Source organism: Caloenas nicobarica, chromosome 16 (genome assembly GCF_036013445.1).
Source record: "Caloenas nicobarica isolate bCalNic1 chromosome 16, bCalNic1.hap1, whole genome shotgun sequence".
Taxonomy (NCBI): Eukaryota; Metazoa; Chordata; class Aves; order Columbiformes; family Columbidae; genus Caloenas; species Caloenas nicobarica.
Window position 1 is genome coordinate 4182486 of NC_088260.1, and position 16967 is coordinate 4199452.

Sequence of the window (16967 nt, forward strand, 5' to 3'; positions counted from 1 at the left end):
CAGCAGCTGTGCTGGTGAGAAACTACCGTGTGGAATGGAAGCGGCAGAGATGTTCCTGTGTGAGTGCTTCAGGGGCTCCCCAGCACCCCAGGAGGGCACTGCCCTGCAGGTGCTGGCCTTTCGAAGATTTAGGAGCACTCTTGTCCCTTTTGTGGTCACATCAGCAGCAGCCGAGGGTGTCCCTGCGGTTTGCGGAGCTGAGGAGATGCTCGGTGGAGGTGGGTGCCAAAGAGCTCCTGCCTGTGCCTGAGACTCCTGGATGAGAAAATGCAGCACCCAGGCTCTGGCAGAAATAACAAAGTTCGATACCAATGATTGACCGCTGACTATTGACCGTGCGATCTCTTAGGCGGTTATTTGATGCCGTTCTTTCAGGTGGACTTTTAAAATGCTCCTTCCTCTCGCTTCTGATCATTTCCTCTGTGAGTGGAGCAAATTTCTTGAGCAATTTCTCTTTTGTTTCAAGTCAACCTTTTGGTCTGTGCTCTCCGTTGTGTTTAGAACCCTACTGCGTTTCCTGGGGCTCGGGGAAGAGGGTCTGAGGGCGGTAACAGCAATGACAAACGTTAACACCTCAAAGTTTTCTGTCCGTATGCTTAACGTGCAAAATGTCACCTGTCGTAATTGATTTTGCTGGTTTGTGTCAGAGGCAGCGACGAGCAGTTCTGTCCCTCCCTGTGTTCTGAGGACGCGGATGCTCCATTTTGGGCTGGTACCAGGGGTCTCGCTGTGAGGAGCCAGAAGCAGCAGGAGATGGAGAGTGTCCCCTTGGCAAGGTCCTGGTGGGCAGAGCACTCCTGTTCTGCAGAGCTCAGCTTGGATAAGCTGGAGGGAAGGGGCTGTCCCAGCGCTCTGGCTGTGCCAAGGGACTGCTCTGTGCTCAGGACTGGGCGGGTGGCTGTTTCTTTGCAGGTCATGGTCAAGGCCAAAGGCGGGAAGTTCAGGAGGTGAGATGGCAGGAAGCAGTTTCATGATCCTGAGCTGCTGCTGCTGGAAAACTGCCCCTGTTTTGAGATCTGAGCTTGTTCTGTGTTCGTGAGGATTGTATTTAATTTCGTGGTGTGTTCCGTGCAGTACCTGCCATTTCTCTAGACAGCTGTACTTAGTTTTATTGTTATCACCATGGCTGTTCACTAGTGATAAAGGCCAAGCCAAAGAGGACGAGGATCCTGATACTTGGGAAGTGGGCTTTAATTTGGGTTTGTCTGTTGTAACAGAATCAAGACAGTATGTGGATCTGCTTCCTTCAAGACTTAAATTATGCTTTTATTGACTCCTCAGGCTTTGTACAATCATGGTGGAAGAATGTAGCAAAACCATTGGGAAAACTTCCCCACTTTTTAGTGTTAAGAGCTGCCTCTTATAAATTGAAATAGCTCCCTGTGCCATTCCCTTTCCATTATTTTAAATATGAGCTAGTCTGTATGATGAATAAATATGTTAACTTAATAGTACAGTTGCTTTAAATCAAGTGGCTTTATTGCAGCTGGTAGTTCTGGGTATTCTGCCCAGCAGAGACCTGTTGATGTTGCATCTTCTGTGCTGTAACCACCTGGCACTGGCCTCCTCTCGCAGAAAAACAGGATTTGGGTAACTTACCTTACGCTAGCAGCCTTTCAGAATTCTGCCTGCCATGCTAATTTAAAGGAAAGCAGCAATTCTGTAGCTCCTTTCATGAATTCCATCACGTGTACCCTGGCTGTGCCACCCACCAGCCTTCCTCGCCTGCAGAGTCTGCCTCTGCTGTAGCAAAGCCCAGCCTAAGAGCGGAGCTCGGGTGAGCGCAGGCTGCCAGCTGGTTTTAGCAGCCGAGGTGTCGCCTGGGCTCTTCTCAGCTAACCCCGCAGCTAATGGATGCTGCTTCCTGACGTAAAAGCAGATGAGAAACTCTGGCCAGGGGCTAAGCTACATCGAGCTGCGCTTTCAGAGGTTAAGCTGATTGCAGATATCTCATAAATAAATCTTTCTGTATTAAGAAATAAATGCTTGCACTAGTTGCTTTATTATAGGGCATGGAAGCTTTCGGAAAGAGAAATTTCCCGAATGAGCCATTTCTGCAGTCTCTGCTGGCTTTTAAAGATTGGTGTCATTAATTGAGTTCTGCCTTCTCCATTAGATTGCAGCGTGTGCTCTTCGCTTGCATATATGGTTGATGCACTTGAAAGACTGCAGAAAAAGATAAAATATCCAGAGCTACGTGCATTCCTGCTGCGGCAACCGGGTTACTGGGTGGTTTTGGGGAGACTGGGCGGCCTTTTAACGTGACTGTCCTGCACTTGGGTCTTTGAGAATGGGAAGGTTTCCCCGCTGACACTGATGTAGCCGTTGTTGGTGGCTGCAGAGACCTGGCTGGGTGTCTGCTGCTGACTCATTCTTCCTGCAAAATTTCTCCTAAAAGAAAAAAATTCCATTGTCTATATGTTACAAGTAGTCAGATTCCTCTTTCCACAGGGAATGATACTTGTTGGAAACCGATCTCACCTAATCCAAAGCATTGCAAGTGTAATAATTAAGATCTACTTAATTTCCACACTTGATGGGTGGGGAGACAATAGCTTGTTCTTTGAAACCGTGCTTTGTCTCTTGAAAATAATCTTACCAATGTTACATAAATGCCGTATTGCAGCCCGCCCTTATTAGCCACTGATTAGAGGGTCCTTTGTGAAGTGTTGTCTGTTTCTGACATAATTTAATTAATATGGAACCAGTAAAATTCCTATGGAAACAAAACAGGAGCAAATTGAATACCACATAAATGTGTGTTCTGGGCTATGAAAGTGAACACAAACCTAATTTCTTAATGGGACCACTAGAAGCACAAACAAATCTACAGAGACATGGTTGTATGCCTCAGCTAGAAATGTATGTTTGTGGATATAATTAAACTTTAGTTAATAACATATTGTCCTCAGTCTTGGCGAAGAACCATGTTTGGGCTGTGGCTATGTGTCCAAAGCATTTTGACTAGATTAACTTCTCCATGCAGCATGGTCTGGAGCTTTCAAAGCACTTGCAGCTCTTGGGCAGCTGCTGTGTGTTGCAGCTCATTCCTCGCGTAGCTCGGGGAGCACGATGAGCCCTTTCCTGCAGACGGACGGATGATGGAGAAATGGGCGACTGTCCCTGTCCCCGACCTGCCATGGGAGGTGGTGGGCGAGCTGGAGAGACACAATTCAACAGCAATGCGCGAGGAAGGGCGAAGGTGATGCTTCATGATTCACTTTTTGCATTGCAAATCCTGTTTCGTAAGTAAGCTGCTTCCACCGATGCATTAAATGATTTATTATCTTTCAGAGCTTTTCTTCACCCTGGAAAAAAAACAAAAGATGATCAGTGGGGTTTTTTTAAAGCTCTGTGCTGAACATTACATGATTAAGTTGTAATTTTGAAGTGACGCATTTGGGCATATAATTTTCAAGACCATGTTTGGTTTCAGGGATCATAAATACTGATTCCAACCATAATGAAGTGCTGTGCTACTTACCATGTTCCTATCATTGTGTGTGTCTTTTGTTTAAATTATTAAATCACAGTGGCTATGGCCATAATAATGTGGTTGTTTTATGTCTTGGAACAGGGGAAAATAATTTTATTTAGTTGGAATAATGTAATTGTAACATGCCTCTGGGTTGGAGTTAAAGGGGGAGGTGGTGCAGGTGGCTGGCAAGACAATGTTCTTCTCTTGATGATTTTCTGCAGCAAATTCCACCACCGTGAAGTGGCAGCATATTTGTTTTTAATGGAACAACTTGTGAGTAAACACGGGGATGTTTATGATGACAAGGGAAGCAGTAGGAAAACAGAGGCTATAAAATCCCACTCGTTAAGGGTAGCGAGTGGGTAATTGGCTCAGTCATGTGCATCTTGGGGAAGGAGGTCTAGGATCTGAGAAGCTCGAGTCATCTTGGGCAAAGCACTGAACTCTGACGACCATCTGTGGGGTGAGCTGCTGTCTGCCCTGGGGCTTTGGGAGGCAAAGTGCTGGGGAAGGACTCTGAGATTCTCTGGCGTAAAACGCTTTACAGATCAAGTATTTATTTCTCCTTTTGAAGACAAAAGATGCGTGATGGTTTCTTGAATCAGGATGACTGTACCAATTCGGATATAGTTTGATAAATGAAGTATAAAGGCCCGTTGAATGACCTCCTCTTAAATACAGGCGTGCCTGAACCATTTGTGCTTTAGATCTTGCTCCACATCTTTGTATTTCCTGCTCATGCTGTTCATTAAAGGAGTCTCCTGTGCCCTGTTGGTTTTGGGCTGATAATGGATAGCTAAGTGGTGCATGCTGAAAAGAGTATTTCTGTATAAATAAAGCAGCGTGCTTCTCTTTGTGTAGTGTGTCTTGCGGATATGGGACAGAAACCCTTCTGTTTTCCCCTCTTGTTTTGTTTGTGCCTTGGCCCTGAAATGTATTAGTGCTCTTTACGTATCTCCTTGAAGTCCAGTTTGTTGGGGCATCCCATCCTCCCTGGGAAACCTCAGGCTTCTGTGGCTGCAGCACAGGCTGTGGTTTCTTTCCAAATGAGTCATGAGGGTTTTACAAGCTGTAAAACTTCTTTGGAGAGCTCAAGGGTGTGACCCAGCTTACAGGCGTGGATGATTTTTTTTAAACTTTTTTTTTTTCTTTCCCTGATTCAGGGCTGAATATACCCTGAATATCTGTTTGATACTTTTGACTGCTAGCAGGAATTTCCCCCCCTCCGTTCAGACGGGATGCAGCACAATCCTCTTGCTGCGGCTGCCCCAAAGCTTTGCTGTGACTCCCTTAAGGGCGAGGTGTAGGAAGCGATAAAACTTTGTTACTGTTAGTTCCTTAAGTTTATGTAATTTTCTTTATGAGGAATGAGCTTATGCATTTGGAGGACAGAAGTTTACCGTCTCTGGCTGGGCTGCAGCACCGTGGTACGTGATGTGTGGTCTTGCTGTCACCACCTGGACCGCGCGAGCAGCCCTGGGGAGGGCTGGCACGTCCCCTGGTCTGTGGGATGTGTACTGGGCTGGGAAAAGCTGGAAATCCAGGGTGTTCCCGGTAGTTCCGAGCTCTGGGTAGGAGCCCGTTGAGCGTGCTCCTTGTGCGGTGTCACCGGTAGATTTTCCTCTCTCTGACTCGACTCGAAAGCGATTTGGCTGCCCCAAGGAGAGACGTTCTCCGGAGTAGGGCACTGGCCAAGAAATCTGGAGCTGGCAGTGACATGGAGCTGGCAGAGGACAAACCAAGCAGGTGGGAACTGTCAGGAGCTCTGGGAAATTAGAGGGGATTTTTTTGTTGTTTGTTTTTTTCTTTTTTTTCCCTGGCATATGCCAAGAGTAGGTGGTTCAGAAGGGGAATACCTGGCACAGCGTGATGGCAGCTTACCCAGCTGCTTTTGCCAGGAGCCTTTGGACCTATTCTTCTTGGTGTAAATAAAGTCAAATAAATAAACCACTTGTTACTATAAATAAAACTAAGTGAGTGTGATTACCTTGAGTCCCTGGATGCACCTTACACGGTCTGCATTTCTTCCTTTCTCTGGCTGCAGGCAATTAATGGACAAAGGGGGGACCATCGGTGTGCACAGACTTCAACCAGGCAGCGTGAAGGCTCATAATAACTTTCTCCTAAGATAAAAGAGATATTTTTTTACGGTTTGAATTTTTTATTTGCCTTTCCTCCTGGTGGGAGAGAATTACTGGTGATGATAGTTGGTAGACTGGCTCCTGTTGGGAAGCACTGAATGGAGGAAGGATTTATTGAAGGAAATGTGTGGCTAATTCCTTGATAAGCACTTTTTTTCCCCGTATTTAAAGAGCTTGTTTATAACTAAGAGACCATTAGCACCCAGGAGGTAATTTTGTTGTAGCAGTACCTTATTGAATGGAAGCTTGGTAGTCTGTTGCTGGATGGAGGCCTTGGGAACAGCTCCCAGATAATCCTGTACCTAAGTTGTTAGGGTTTTTTGTGGGTTTTTTGGGTTTTTTTCTCCTTTTCTTTAAATGGAGGTTGGTGCAGCTCCTTCCCGTGTAGTCTAAAGAACAGCTTGGTGAGGTACATGTCAGCATTTGAATTATGCTTTTCATTTATTGTAGCCAATTCTAGTATTCTTCTCTCACCCCCAGGGTTTCTAGAAGGTTTCTCGACAAATCTTCCCCCTCACCCCCTGCAACCCAGAGACAAAAACCCAAGAGCTCCTTTGCATGCTGCCTGGCTGCTTTGCTTCTCTCTGATACTATTAGAGAAATTCTGTGATTTTTTTTTTGCAAAGGTTATTAAAACGGGGGTGGCAGAACTATGCCATAAAGAGTCCTGGTCAGGTTAGTGCCCACAGCTCTCTCTGTACTACAGAGCAGTCAGAACTCATCAGTGTAAAACCTTCCCCTGCAAGGGAGTAAACAACACAGATTAACTGGTACAGGATGCTGAGCACTCTGCATCCCTTACATGAAGTGGATTTTGTTACTTCTGGCTCGAATACTGACCTATACTAATAATCCTATTTTTAAACAAACTGCCAGGTTTTTCCCCACGGTAGCAGTTAAGAGATAGGAGGTAGAAGTGCATGGCAAAAATAGAGTATGGCGAAGACAAAGGATCATTGCTAGAGCAGAGCACCTGTTTGGTTTAAAATAATCTTTCATGTGCTCAAAGAAAGGGTAATATGTTCCAAATTATCTCCACCCTGAAACCTTTTGAGCTGTTGCTGCAGGACGGCGAATGCAAAACCTCTTTTGGTGGAAAAAACGGTGGGGAAGGTCGTGTGTATTTTGCATCTTCCCCCTTCTGTCCTCCAGATAAAGCATGTTTGGGCTGCAGTGCTCTGAGCTACCCAGGTGCAGAGGATTTTATGGATTCTCCATATTGCCAGCCCTAATTTTAGCTCCGCTCGGCACGGTTCGTGCCAATACTCCCCCACTCACATTTGCACTTTGGGTAGCGGTTATTACGCAGCGTGAGCTCCGCACACGTGCCGCTCCTCCCGCAGCTCAGCTGGCAGCAGCTATTTGTATTCCCCACAATAAAATCGTGGGGTTTGCGTGGGGCCGGGGCCGGTGGGAGGACGCGAACGTGTCCCCGCGGAGCACGGCTGTGTCGGAGGCAATTGGATGGGAGGAAAAGGGGGGAGAGCTCTGTAATTCCTTCTGCTTTTCACTGAAGTGGAGAAATGGCTCTGCATCGCGGGTTGTGTTCTCTCGCACACTTTTGCTCTGAAAGGACTCCCAGTCCAATTTGTCAAGGCAGAGACTTGACGTGGGTCCAAATGCACTTGACAATAGTCTCTCCGCTGTCAGAACCTCTCCTCGTTCTGTGATAAAAACAAAGCTCCCCAGTAACGCTCTTTCCTTCCTTCCTGCGGCACTTAAGAAGGACTCGGCATCCCGGAGTTGTTCTGGGGAGGAAGTTTTTGGCTGTATTCAAACCATTTTTCCATTTGAAAATTTGACAGAGCGGTGCATTCGAAACAAGATAGCCACAGAGAAATGATTTGGATTAATGCTGTCTTTAATTGGATCGCACAAGATTTTATTTACTGATAGCGTCCAAAGGGAGCTGTCGAAATATTGCAGAAAGAGTGAATGCGTCCATTGTGGTAATGTGCTTTTGATAAATGCATTATGGCATAGTTATGAAGTCAGGAAGAAGCCTTAATTACTGTTATGAAGCCATTAGAGTCTAAAGCAGCAATCTGAGCTCTTGTTCCAATTGTGTTTTATATTTCTTCACCGAACACTTCAGCACAAAAAAAAAGCTTGTTTTAGAAGTTCATTTATGCTTTTTATTTCCTTTGCCTTTTTAAAATGGTGCAGAAGCGACAGTGAGTACTTGAATATGATAGCAGTGAGCTCCATGGTTTCACATAAATAAAAATACAGCCTTTACACCGAGCGTGTACTGCTCCCATTGGCAGGGAAGCCAATGCCGTATGATCTGCTGACTGTTTTCTCCTGTTACCTGTGCCCATATAGCATAAGAAATTGCTGAACTTGATTCTCCCATCTTAAAAAAAAAAAAAAAAAAGGAGGAAAAAAAAGAGAGGGGCAGGGCAGGCAAGAGAGAGCGAGGGCGGAATTGGTCTCTGGGGCTAGGCAAGGAGAAAGACTGGTCTTGGAAAGCTTTTTATTAATGAAAATTGCTTTGGGAGATCAGCCTGTGTTTATAACCTACACAGGGGGTCAACAAATGGTCTGTCCCTGGAAGCCTGAGCTGTCGCCGCAGACGGAGCCCGCGCCAGCTTGCTGGGCAAGCAACCGCAATGCAAGTTGTTTGGAGCTGTCTATTCTTACACCAGAAATGTGTGCAAAGGCGGAGTTTCGTTTTCATGTGTTTATTGTATTTTTATTTTTTAAATTATTCGGAGAAAGACTGTTCAATGCTCGGTCACCTGTTTTTTAGTGCTCAGTAAATGTTCTTTAACTCTCCGGTAGTGCATTATTTATAGCAGATGTTAATTTAATAGAGTGAACTTTGTTCCCCCTCAGGATACAAGCATCTTAATTTAAAAACAAAAACTGACAAAAACATAGGTGTAAATCAAAGGTTAACAGACATAACAACATGGAGGTATTGTTTGCTCGGTTGTTAAATTGCTACTGTGCTGCTTTCTTACACGGAATATTTCTGCAGTGACAGGAGGGTTAAGTACAAGTTGTACTGTTATGAGAAAGGAGGAATGAACCTTAGTTTTTAGTGTTTTTCTAAAACCTATTGCTTAAAATAATTGCAGGTGCAGCGCGGTAGCATGGATGCTTTTGAGGGCAGCAGCGGGAAGCGCCATCAGCAATGGTCATTTTATATGGGGTTCCAGCTGGATTTCGTCCTCAGTTCGGGTTCCGGCTCTCGGCCGTTTCTCAACAGCAGTGAGGCCCTTTGCTCACAAGATTTTGGTGACGAAAACATCAGTTGAAGGAGCCGTGCCCAAGAATGGGCAGGTTTGTGGCGTCCCACCCCTCCCAGGGCAGTCAGGCCTCTGCGGGTGTCTGGGCCTCAGGCCGTGGTGTTCATGCCGCGTCTGGGGTTCAGCCTCTTCGGTCGTCTCTCAGATCATTTTAGAGATCTCAAGAATGTCTGCTCAGTACGTTGGAGCAGTTTTGTCCTTTTGCAAAAGTGTGTTTATTGTTGCTGTGGGACAAGGTCTATTGTGGTTTCTGAAGGCTGTGCTCGTAGACTGTTTTTCTGGTTTGATTCAGATATCGGCAGTTTAAAAAACAACAACAAAAAAATTAAACACACGCGCACTCCCAAACACTTAACTATTCCAAGGCTGCGTGGTTTTTTTCCTCTGTGTGCTTTCAGCATACTGAGCTGGGGAAGGCGATGATGATAAATATTACCGCCTTGTTTCCGAAAGCTGTTGGGTACGATCTCTCACTGCAGCATCTGAAGTATTACTGGAAATACTCTGAACTGTTATAACAACATCTCTGGTGTAATTTTTCTTTTCCAAAAGTCTTTCCCTTCCCCCTATTTCTGGGTAGCAGACTCTAATTAGCAGCGAGATTCAGGTGTCGGTGAACGTGCCAGGCTCTTGAATCATGCAGCAGATAGCGAGTGCTGAGATGTTCCCCTTCCTTCAGATTAAAACATTAATTCTCGGGGTGCACTGGTAGTGCTGCCGCAGTTTTCATGATGTTTGTGTGTTTCCAAACTTAAAATGCTTCCAGTTATGATGTTTGTCCTGATTGACTGTTTGTTACAGGCTTTGGTGTTCTGAAATTTGGGTTGACTTCTTGAAACCTGGCGTATGGCATTAAAATTCTCAGAGCGCTACGTCTTTGTAGAGTGACAACACTGCAGGTTAAACCTAAGCACTACTACTCCCAAGGAGATAGGCTGAGTATTTTTTCCTCTCCAGGATACTCTACTCTGAATAGTTCTACAATTAAAATTAATATATCTTTATGTGGTTAATCTAATACCTGCTATTTCCTCTTCGTTTCAAATTTGAGTAGTTTGGGCCACTTCATGCTACAGAGATCTAATTGAAATGAAGTTGTTCACAGGTATAAGCTTGTAGATGTATTAGCTGGTTAACCTGTAGCTCTAAAGAACCGCTTGAAGGGTCTGGAGAAATTTAACAAGATGAATTCCCCACTTTCCACATCTAGTCCTGCCCAGGCAGGTTCTGTTGGGTTGTCACTGTTCCAGCCGGTCTCACCAGCCTTCAGCGTAGCTCATTCTAAGCTGCGGATATATTTATTTACTCGAAGGATTTGGAGTCGATGTCTAACTTGCAGTCTGGTGCTGTTCCACGTTTTTCTGGTTTGTTAATATTTTTCACAGAAGGTGCCTGGAGCTCCTGCAGTGGTGTCGCTGGGTTTGAGTTTCCCTGGGCAGGTGTGTGTCTGGGGCTGCCCAGCTCGTCCCTGCCCCAGGGAGGATTTTAGCCAGTTCAGCTCCGTCCCTTGCAGAATTTCCTGGGGCAAACGCCAACAGAAGATGGCACAGAGGACAAAAAGTAAATTGGCCTTCTAAAATCCTTTCAGCTTTAACTATTACAGATATAATTAGAAACACAGGCAAAGATTATTATCCTATAAGTGCCTTTCTAGTCTGTTCTGCTTTTGTAACCTTTCTTTTTTCATCCGTCATTCTGTCTCGCTGCATTGTTTCTCCTTGCAGCCTGGCGTCTCCACCACCATGTCCCATTGCTGCCTTAACGCTTTGCGCCGAGTCTGTTTGCTTTTCCCCGGTATTTACGTCATCGCTGTCGTCTTTTGGCTCTGGATTGGTGTTCCCGTGAAGCCACCATCATTCAAACAAATAGGTAGTTCTCTTTACTGCAAGAAAATGCAGAGCTGCCTTCTGCAGCTGCTCCCTCCCAAGCTGCCCGGGCTGCACATCTTCCCGTTCTGCTATTTGGTAGATTAATTTATTTTTTTTTTTTTTTTCCCCCAATTGCATCAGAAGTGAAAAGTTGAAGCTTTGTGTGAATTGGTCCCTGTAGGTGCCAATGTGGGAAGCAGAGGGGTCCACAGGAGCGGGGGTGCAGCTCCTATGTCAGGCAGGCGCTGCCTGTGGGTCGCCGGGGAGAAGCACCGAATCCTGCGAGAACACACCCCAGTTTGCCCAGGGATTGCCCACATCGTCTTTATGTCCTTTTACACTCAACGGAACTGTCCTCCAATGGACCCTAAAGCTCAAGGAGGGGAATATTGTGGAGTCTTTTGTAGCTCCTTTTGTCCCTGCTTTGTCTGTAATCTGTTGCAGGCAACACTTAGGTCTCTGAGGCTTGTTCTGTTCTGCAAAGCTTTTTTGGCAGAGCCATCTGACTTAGAAGTATCGTCTCCACCAGCACTGCCCAGTCTGGCAGTTACTGTGGTTAGAGTGGGCAGCTCTCAGCCAGCAGGATCCCCTCTGCTGTGGGGTTGCATCTCCCTGCCCTGACCAAAAAAACCAAAAAAAACCCTCACCAAACCCCAGACAAAGAAACCAACCTGAAGCAAACAAGAAAGCCACCCAAAAAAGAGCCCCTGAGCGGGAAGGGGATGTGCCGGTCGAGGTCAGATGGCAAAGCCCTTCCCTGTGTGCACCCTGTGCTACCCAGGAGATGAGTCCCCTGATGGTGTGTGAGGGTTCTGGTCTCCAAAAACCTTTGTTCAGGATCCTACGGCTCTTCCTCCCCAAGGCTATTGCCCACTGTGACTCTTTAGTGTCATTTTATATATGCATTTATGTATGTTTCTGTCAGCGTTCAGTGACTATTGAAGATACTCAGCAGCTCCAAGACCGGGGTGGCTTGGGCACCCAGAAAGGAGCAGCAGCTGCTTGTAAAACAAACTCCCCTAAGACACTCACGCTTGTTATTTCTCAGATAGAACTGAGATGTTCAGCCCGGCCCAAAGGGAGATCGATGGTGTGTCTGGGCTCCCTGTTGCTTTCCGTGTACACGAGTGTGTTTATTTTATTTAAGGAGTTGGTACATAATCAGTCTTAAAATTAACTGACTGCCTGTTGACTTGTCACCCTGTGAATGAAAACACATTGCTTGTAATTTGTTTGACATTATTCTGTCCTGTTGTCAGGCTTCTAATTACATTTAGAACATAACCCAGATGTCTGTCTGTCTCCTTCTGTCTCTTTTTTCATTGTTGTTGTTATTATTTATCTTTTAGTTGTAAAACATAGAAGGAAATATTTCTCTGAAGTGATGGAAGTCTGTTTGCTCCTCTGTCTTTTTGGGAGATGAGTAGGTGGTTGCGGGTTCCTCTCTTAAAAAACTGTGTTCCTTTTAAAAGAAGGTGTCGGTTTGGGCATCCAAAATCACGAATCCCTTGTGACTTTGGGTCGACCTTCTGTGTGCTTCAGGGGTATTGAAATGTGTCTCTATTTGCATGAAAATGTTTCTCTAGATACCGCTTTCTAAAAATGATCGCATCCCCCACCTTATTTATTTTTAAAGAAGAGGTAAATTGCTTGTGCTTTCAGAAGATTAAAATGTTCATGTATTTAAATATAAAAATGGAGAGGCGAGGCAGGAGGGGTTGCTCTTTCGAAATGCGCCCAAACAAGCAGTCTTTTACTGAATCCATTGGATGAGCACGTAATATTCCCTGCCAACATTGGCTTTGGTAACTACCAAAGGAAAACTCAAGCTGCTCAGTGCGAGGCTTTATTGCTCAAAACGTATCTTGTAACTTGAATTTTCCTAGATCCGCAAGCTTTTAAGCACCAGAAACACAGTTTTCCAGTAGTATCCTGGATCACTGACGTCCTCGAGCCCTGTTTTCCAAAAACATGAAACCACTTAAACATCAAAAGGCTGCTGCTTTATTAATGCAACTTTTGAACGCTGTACCTCTGATCCCCCTTGGAGAAAGCCTTGTTGGCCACCAAACAAGCTCCATTCCCCTTGTGGTGGTTCTTTTTTAGCAGATCTAAATTTGCAAGGCAGTGGGAGTGTGTGGAAACTGTTTTTAGGGACAAGAAACTTGACTCCTGTTCCCTGCTGACTGGGGTTTTTTGGTATTGTTGATCGACAGCTTTCCTAGGTCTGAGTTGTGAAAGATTACTATTATGTTTAAATGCTGTTTCCTTTAGAGAAAAGAGTCTGATCTGGCTGGTTCCAGCAGGGAACGGATTTTTCAGTTCTGCAAAGCTTTACTCAAGCAGAGCTCGTGGTAGGGGAGAAAGAGAAACTAAAGGAAGAACACAGTGGGTCACAATAGGAAAGAAATACTGGAAAGAACAAAAGAAAGCAAGCATGTGTTCAATACAAGTGCTGTATGTGACGCTTGGGTATAGAACCTGCAAATTATTGTGTGGTCCCTGCCATTAGATACATATACATCCCTGATTTTCCCCTCTGCATCCCAGCCAACAGGATCTTAATGAAAGGCAAACTGTGCAAACAAATCCCCTGAACCACTTGTGCCTCAGCATGATTCAAGCTCCGGTTTGTGTTGCCTCTGTTGTTCCATGTCGATGTGATGGTGTTTTTTGATCCGCTGCTGGTGTTACTGGGGGTCCGGGCATGTTAGACCTGATACAAAGGGATTCTGGCTGAGTGACGGAACATGGAACATCGTTTGCTGAATCTGGAGTAAAACTGCACCAGGGACAGAAACTGAACCCTGGCTTTTCGTGATGAAGGAGCCGCTTCCCCAGAGGGACAGGACTGACTGGTAGAGCTGGGTTCGGCTTAAATACTGCTGAGGTTTGTGTACCCAGTGTCTCATCACAGTGCTGGTGGTTGGGAGAGGGGCTGGAGGGAGGGATGTTGTCATCTGAAGTTCCTCTCTGATCCCTTCCTGCTTTTGTTGGCAGCTGACAAAGGGGGAAAAGGCATTTGTGGCTCTGGGCTGCTGAGCCCAAGCCTGGCTGCTGGTTCCATCAAGGGTCTCTTGGCCCCAGCTGCCTTTGAAGATATTGGCCTTTATAGGAGCTGACAAATGAGAGTTAACTGATGACTCACCAGCACAATAGTGTTAGAAATGCTAGTTTTATTTTGCCGTTCCTGCATGTTCTTCAACCTGTAACTATTTTATGTGGTTTTTAGTCTGCAGAGAGGTTATCATGTCCATGTACAGCAAAGGATGAAAACTGGGAGTAGGTGCTTTGGGAAATGTCTGTGGTGCAGTATAATTGCGGGGGGATTGGTTTGCTTCACGTACAAGAAGCGAGCAGGGGATTGCAAAACCTAGTTGTGAGAAGCTGCTTTTGGTCCAAGTGGTTGGTGGAGCAAAAAAGGGTTTCTCAAAAGGTCTGGTGTTTAGTGTTCTCTCTTATTTTTTTTCCCGCTAAAGCGGCAAAAAATAGGACTGTGCTACCTACCTACTACATGTGTAACCTCAAGTTCAGCAAAGCTGACCCCCCCCAAAAAAAACCCCAAAACAAAACAACAAACATTTAAAAAACCAATGAAGCGTTGAAGAAATGTCCATGTCATTTAAATAAGTAGCACACGTGCTCAGGTTTTCTGTCTGTACCTGCTTTCCAATTTCCCTTCTCTCAATACATCTGACTAACGCCGGAATCTTTCTCTGTTTGAGCTCTGCTATTCATGAATAGAGCAAGCCTTATCTGAAGGCTCATGAACGCTTACAAGTAGGAGGCATGCTCAGATGAACAATGTGTGTAAATAGCAAAGAGTTGAAGGACCGAGTCCTAGGAATAACAATTGAGAAGAGATGACCCTGTTGAATATGTGATGAAGCACACTCTTTCCTGCTTGTCAGCTCTCTGCTTGCTGGCCCCGGTGAGGGTAAGAGTGGGTTTCTGTTACAGGACTTGCTGTGCAGAACGAGGTTCAGCTGGGCACGCAGAGGTGATCTCCTCCCCGCAAATCCTGTTGATTTTTACCAGGCTGAAGCGGTGCCGTTGGTAGGGTAATCTTTTGAAATGGTGCTGAGGGCACCTGCAATAGAAATGATGATTTATTTTCCTTTATGAGCAGTGCTGCTGACTGAGTTATGCTGCTGCTGCCCTGCTTTCTTCTCTACAACAGGCTGTGGTTTTTTTGTGTTTTTTTTTTTTTTTTTCAGGAGTAATCCTTAGTGCACTCACTTGCAAAAAGCTCATAGGACAGGCTCCGTCTTTGACATGATTATCTCTAATGCTCTTCTTCCTCTTATTGCAGCCCTCTCGTGTCTTTGCTAAACCAGATGTTCACATCACACTCCCTGTTCCTCTGTATCCCTGAGCTATAAGGGAGAAAACAAGTGCTTGTTAACCCATGGAGTGCTCCTCTGAAATCCGAGTGCTGCCTTCCCAGGAGGAAAGAGCAAAGCTGCACCTACATGGCTGCATGACAAAGGCTTCTTCTTCAAGTGCTTTCCAGTCCTTCAATGGAAATATCCTGGGAGTACACTGTTGTCGCTTATTTAATTACTGTTACCAGGTAGTTTGTTTAGGGCAGCGTTTTAAATGTAACCGGCATAAAGAGATTGGGTAAACTCATTACCTGTTCTGCTTGAGACAGTTCCTGGGTCTCCCTGGTCTTACCTGAGGAAAATTATCCACTTAGAGCATCTTGACAGAAGGGCTGGAGAGAGCCTGCTGGGGCCAGGGCAATTCAAAATACGTGGTGCTAATGCTGATGTGCTCGTTTTCTGCTGGGTGTCTGGAGCTTCCGTTAATATAAAAGACTTGATACGCTGGTTTCAATGCAGAATAAGCATAAAAGTGCCCTTAGCTGCGTTTCTAGGAGGCAGCTAACACACATACGTTATCTCTGTAACATTTCAGTGGTGATAAGGCATCTGTAGCTCTTTCCCTGACACGGTTTAGTAAATCCAGCAGCAGCCCTTTGCCTTTGACTCTCAGAGAACCTGTGGAGCTGCTTTTTGACTTCGCTGCAGAAAGTGGTGCGTAATGAGCACCAGAAAACCCGAGTATTTATATATGAAGCACAAACTCTTTTCAATCTTGTTGGGCTCTGGCTGCTCAGGCTCAGACTTCCTTGGTCATCCCTGTGCTAGGCATGTGCTTCCCATCACGAATAGAGGCCAAAATGTGTCGGCTGTTTTGTTCTGCCCTTTCACATCACTCGCTCATCTCCTTGTCCAGGGGAACAGTACCCTGACACCTCTTGTCAAAAATGGTCCCTTTTCCCCTTGCCCTAACCTGGCTCCTGTGATGTTTTCCCAATGGCAGCCCTGCGCCTGTGGAGATGTGTGTTTTCTGGGAACACAGCTGCTGCTCTTGACCCATCTGCCAGAAATCCTGCTCTTCAGACACAGCTTGCTTCCTCCTGATGTCTGTCTCCCTGTTCCATTGGAAACAAACATTTTAACATAGCTTTGCTTAAAGCAAAAGAACAACTAGCTCTCCTTTTGAGGACATGGGTCAGAGCATGAATGAATTCAAGAACGGGCTGAATCTGCTGTCAAATGGGTGTTTTAATTTGGACAACTGTATAAAGTATTTGTCACTGTGGAAAATCTCTTCTTCCACTGCATAAAAAATTCCCTAAGCAAGTGTGTCTGGGCAGTGCCAAAGCTGGTTAGTGTAGGGTGAAGCTTCTTAGAGCCTCTGTCCTTTTTGCTCAAAAGAAAACTGAGTCTGTGCTTCATCTTTAATTGAGTCGAGTATTGCTCTGGTGCAAGGGCTTTCTCAGCAGCACAACCAACACTGGTAAAGGAGTAAGAATAGCAATGCATTTTACTGCTTAAAGGAAACAAGGGCGGGGTGGGGGAAAGCAAAACAAACAAAAAAGCAGCACAAACAACAAACACAACAAACCCAGGAAAACTCCAATCACGAAATACAAACTGAAGAGCAAGCTGCTTTTAAAACACCTTCCTCTTACCTCTGCTAAAGGGGCACGTAACTGAATTCCGAAGGGGCTGGATCGTGCAGTCAGGAGCCTTTCCACATCATGGTCTTGGTGCCAAGGGCGTGCTCACGAGATGTCCTCTAATTCTGTTACAAGTGCTCTTCCAGGAACCGTATCATTAGAGAGTTCAAAATTCTGGAAGCTGAGTGGATGCAGTAATACAGCTAGTGTTCTTTTTCCTTCTTCATGCTAAAAACATCTCTGGAATGAGATGTC

At 45.4% G+C, this 16967-nt stretch overlaps 1 protein-coding gene across 11 annotated transcripts in view; it reads left to right on the plus strand.

Moving 5' to 3' along the window:
• Positions 1 to 16967, plus strand: part of PITPNM2 (phosphatidylinositol transfer protein membrane associated 2) — a 129279-nt gene that overhangs the window by 25496 nt on the left and 86816 nt on the right. The window contains exon 1 of one of the 11 annotated variants that reach the window (XM_065646523.1): positions 5160 to 5224. The exons of the other annotated variants lie outside the window; for them this stretch is intronic. The gene's annotated coding sequence lies outside the window, so the exon portion shown is untranslated. Of the gene's footprint in view, positions 1 to 5159; positions 5225 to 16967 lie in introns of those variants that run through there. 11 annotated transcript variants of the gene reach the window in all.